We start from the raw sequence: 5,530 nt of genomic DNA on the forward strand, positions 1-5,530 counted from the left end.
TTTGATTTACAGTACGGTCTTTTGACTTTTTAACGTAAATAGTTTTTTAAAGTTGTAAAAGTGAAACCTCTCCAATTTTCAAGAAACATGCTTCTCAGGGCTCACAAAAAAAGTTAAACTTGACTCACATGACACTTCTGCGTATCTCATGACACTTGAACTCAGTTGAGCACCTCCAAAAGACTGACTCCATGGACCATACATGTGGGCTTTGCATCTTCATTTGCGATGAGGCCATTACAAAAGGGTACACGTGATGCCGGTGATGGGAACTGCGGCAACAATAAAGTGACAGTATTAATGAAAGAAGATAGATCAGTCAACAAACCAAAAAGATTCTTGGAATCTTCATGGCTCCTTCTTGCTTTGACATTCTTGGCATGTCCCCACAGAATGCAGCATCGGTAATTTGATCCATCATGCAAATAAGCCTTACTCTTGACAAAGGTATCTGATGATTATGACACATTTATGATCCACTTTTCTATCTCAGCTTACATCAAGTTCAGGTTCACCAGCCACTCACAAGGCATGGAAAACATTACCAGTATGATGGTGACACTTGGACCTCTGGGCATATTATTTTAGTAATAATTAATTCATATGCGGAAATGTGTAGTATATGAAATCTTGCAATTTGATATTGTCACTCAACAGATGTGTTCAGTCTTGCAAGATCAGCAGTAGTTTGCAGTGGTGTAGAACTGGAGCCTAGTGCAATCATCCCATTGTTGAATAACGCTAACCAAAAATCTTGTCGTTTATTCCGCTGCAAAATATAAGCACTGAGCAGCGTGAATCAAAGCCAGTGATGAGCAGTCAGGGCCAGCAAGGCCTCTCAGATGGCCTATCCAGCCTGTTTTAGATTTCTCCCTTCTCCAACACACCCGATTCAAGTGATCAGCTCAGCTCTTTTGCAGTATTTGGCTCCATCCATCTTCCCATCAACTCTTGCTATCTTCCCTGTTCCTGCTGGGAAAATAAAACAGCCCCAGACCATGTTGCTGCCACCACCGTGTTTTACAGTGGGAAAGGTGTGGTCAGGGTGATGTGCCGTGTCACTTGTACACCAAACATTACGCTCTGCATTCAGCCCAAGAAGTTTAGTTTTGGTCTCATCTGACGAGAGCGCCGCCGTCTTCCACATGTTTGTTGTGTCTCCCGTGTGGCTTGGCAGACTTCAAACAGTGCATTTTATGGTTGTCTTTAAGAAATGGGTTTCTTCCTGCCACTTTTCCATAAAAAACAGATTTGTGCAGCGTACGATTAAGAGCTGTCCTCCTTAGCCGTGCATATCTGCAGTTAATCCTGATTGATCATAGACATCTTTGCTATTGGGAATTTAGGCTGCATCTCTGATCAGTGCTCTCCTTGTTTGGACTCAAAGTTTAGAGGGACGGCCTAGTCTTGATAGGTTTGCAGCGGTCTGATACTCTCTCCATTTCAATATGATTGCTCAAGCAGTTTAAAGCCTTTGAAATCTTTCATATCCGAATCCTGCGGACAGGTGATCATGTTATCAGGTCGCATGGTGCATGAAAGGGTTCAACTTCTCCACAACTTTATCCCGGACTTGCCTGGTGTGTTCCTTGGTTTTCATGATGCTGTTCGCTCCCCAATATTCTTTTAACAGACCTCTGAGACCATCACATGCTTTTATACTGAGAGTGATTACACACAGGTGGATTCTGTTTATCATCAACATCAACTCTGGATCATTTCGGAATCATCAAGGAACTTCTGGTGCGAGTTAGCGGCATTGACTGTAAAGAGGGTGAATAATATTGCACGGACCGCTTTTCAGTTTTTTGAAAAGAAAAAAAAACAAACAAACAAAAACTGTTGTAAATATCTCAGGAATTTCATTCCACCTCACGATTGTGATTGTGTCCCACGTGGTACTAATCCTTCAGTAAAAATTCAAAATTGTATTTCTTTGTTTGAAGCCTGTAACGTGGCAAAAGGTCACAAAGTTCAAAGGGGCTGAATACTTTCGCAAGCCACTGTATGTGACCTGATAGTTGGGTGCAGTCAAACCTTGACCTCAAGCTTCCAGACAATTTTTTTTTTCTGCTTCTCTAAAGTTGGGTAATTGCAGGCTGAACGGTCTCAAAAGCATAACTGGGCACAGAATAAACATTGGGACACGAGCGGTCCCATGTAAAAACAGCTGTGCCATCGAAACATAATGTTCACTTTTGTACGGCAACTCCTAAAGAAACGCATCTGTTCTTGCGCTGAGGGTGACCATGAAATGTTGTACGTTGCATACACTGTATCTCAGCAACACTCACACACGCAAACATTCCTCACCTGTCTTCCAGTGCAGCTTTAGGGACGCATGTTGTCCACATTGTGAGATCACACTTCACACGCACTCTGAACACGTGTGCTCAACATGCGCCTGCCTCCTCATTGTTTCCATGAAGCCATCTATCGCTGATTTACTGCCACCGCAATGGGGAAAATCACTCTGGGGGAAGGGAGGGGACAAAGAGGAGCAATACAAGTCACCAAAGTCATTGTTTTATTAACAACCTTGACAGCTCCACTGTCACATCTTCAGTCAGACTTGATTTAAAATCTAAGTGCAGCTTTAATTCTGATTTACGACACATTAAAAAAAACTGAACAACAAAAGGCCTTTTGGTCTACTTGCACTATTGTTATTATTACTAAAGAACTGCTGTCTAAGTAGACGGCGCCATCTTTGTGCACATCCTGGCCCCTGGTGGCGAAAACTTTGCAGTGGTGTAGAACTGGAGCCTAGTGCAATCATCCCATTGTTGAATAACGCTAACCAAAAATCTTGTCGTTTATTCCGCTGCAAAATATAAGCACTGAGCAGCGTGAATCAAAGCCAGTGATGAGCAGTCAGGGCCAGCAAGGCCTCTCAGATGGCCTATCCAGCCTGTTTTAGATTTCTCCCTTCTCCAACACACCCGATTCAAGTGATCAGCTCATCAGCAAGCTTGGCAGACGCCTGATAACGATCCTGATCATTGGAATCAAGTGAGTTGGAGGAACGAGACTTCGAAAACAGGATGGTAGGGGCTCTTGCGGACCGAACTAGGGCACTCCTGTTTTAACCAATCAAATTTCTAATTTGTCCTCACAAATGCAGCGACGTGATCCTTGATGATGTCAGCATTTTTCCATCCCCTGAATGGCTGGTCAGAGCAAAACTTGTTTCAGCCACCTTGCGCAAGTAAAATATGTCTAGAGTAATCTGCACACATTAATAAATGTAACAACCACATTAACTTTCTTCATATTTATTTTTTTTTAGGTATTTTCAAGTTATTAGCCCACGACCCTAGTGAGGATAAGTGAAAATGGATGGATGGAAGATGAATATTGATTCTGAACTGCTCCAGATAATGCACAATAGCTGACACATGATGTTGTGATTTTGTATTCGTTCTGATGATTCTTATGGTTGTGACGTGATTGTGTTGGTATTTTGAGATGGTTTCAAAGACAGAGTATTACATCCTGGCTGAAAAGGCAGAACGTGCATTGCATTTAATTACAGCGCGGAGCTGTAATCAATGTTTTGAGTTCAGAAAATTGTGTCTGCATTGACATCAAGTGTCCCTTAGAATTTTGGAACCAAAGCATGCCGAACTCAGCACTTATCCACCCACTCGGCGAAAACGTCTGCCTGATCTAAGCTCTTCTTTTATAAAAAGTCATGCCATTTTAACTCTTATTCCGCTAGCTGGCCACTGGTCCGGCTAACTGGGTGGCCTTTTCTGCCTCTACTGCTTCCAGTTGAGGTTCAAGAGGACGACATAGCACCGGCAAGCAAATCACCTGTGGCCACGCCAAGTTGCCGATGACAAGCACACCCATTGCAACAAAAGGCCACTTTCTGCTCATGCTGTGATGTTAGATCAAGTTATTGTCAATCCTCTTGCAAACTATTCGGATTTGTCTTGGCAACGGAGGGCCCTGCTTCAGAATACAAGGCAGCTGCTGGCTCTGTGAAGCTTTGGCAGTTTCCCTCTGCAAGGAACCAAGCCAAAGTCTGTCCATCTGTTTTATGTTTGACTGTGATATACGGCTTGCCAAACGGGCAGGACTTAGCATGGAGTCTTTTGAAGTGCAATGGTCGTATAAGAGTGAGGTTTTACAAAAATCCATCAACGCTATCAAATTGCAGGATGGTGTCCTCAAAGTCCAGCAGGAGCCTGATATAAAACGTGCTGTAAATGTTGTAACATGTAAATAGTTTTGACGTTGATTCTACGCAGTGTAATGTCCGTTCGTTGATTTGCGAATATTTAAATTTCATTTACAGTATAGTGGTACCTCTACTTACGAATGTCTCTTCATACGAAATTTTCAAGTGATGAAACGCCTCCACATGAAAATATAAACAAAAGAGGGCAAAAAAACGATAAGGTTGCAGTTAAAAGTTAAATGACCATCATTTTTATTCTTTACTGTATTCTTTGTTTTTTTACATTATGCACAATTCTCATTTATTTTGCAATAATCTAATTGTAACATGTATTTGTTACATATTTTGATGCTTTAGAAAACATTTATGTCTGAATTTTGGGGGGGCTTGGAACGGATTAGGGCATTTACATGGAAAACGCATCTCTACTTACAAAGTTTTCTAGCTAAGAAATTTCTTCCAGAACCAATTAATTTCGTAAGTAGAGGTACCACTGTATTTGGTTCGGGGAAAGCTCTTGCCTTGTCCGTTCCAGCTTGGCTGTGCCCTACCTGCTACAACGTTATCAAACTCGAACAGCATCCAAGAATAAACAACAACTACCAGTATTCACATGATGAAATAACACCAGTGGATAAACATACATTGCTTGCGAAAGTATTCCCCATCCTGAACTTTTGAACCCTTTCAGGGACAGCGGTTACTACAGTGGACAGCTTCTCATGTGATCAGGTTACAGGGTGCATGAAAAGGTTAACCTTTCGCTACATTTCAGGACTGAAATGCGAAGCTATAAAATGTGATTTTTTTGAAGAAGAAGAATCAACACCAAGTTGAACAAAATTGTGAAGTGGAACAAAGTTCTTACAAAACTTTTTATTAGAAATAAAATCAAAAATCATTCGGCTCAGGGTAAATACTTTGTAGAAAAATATTTTGCTGCAATTAGAGGTACAAGTCTTTCTGGGTATGTCTCTATCAGTTTTGCACATCAGAAGACTGAAATTTTTGCCATTCTTCCTTGCAAAACAGTTTCGCTCCAGCTCAGATTGTTTCGATGGAGAGTGTTGGTGAAGAGCAGTTTTGAGATCTTTCCACAAATTCTCAATTGAATTCAGGTCTGAACTTTGACTTGGCCATTTCTTATACGTGGATATGTTTAGTTTTGAACCATTCCATCGTAGATTTTGCTTTAGGTCTTTAGCTCTTTTGCAGACTCCAACAGGTTATCTTCCGAAATTGCCCTGTATTTGGCTCCATCCATCTTCTCATCAACTCTTGCTATCTTCCCTGTTCCTGCTGAGAAAAAAAAAAACAGCCCCCGACCAAGTTGCTGCCACCACC

The sequence above is a fragment of the Hippocampus comes genome, unplaced genomic scaffold (assembly GCF_001891065.2).
Source record: "Hippocampus comes isolate QL1 unplaced genomic scaffold, H_comes_QL1_v1.1 scaffold335, whole genome shotgun sequence".
In the NCBI taxonomy this organism is placed as follows: Eukaryota; Metazoa; Chordata; class Actinopteri; order Syngnathiformes; family Syngnathidae; genus Hippocampus; species Hippocampus comes.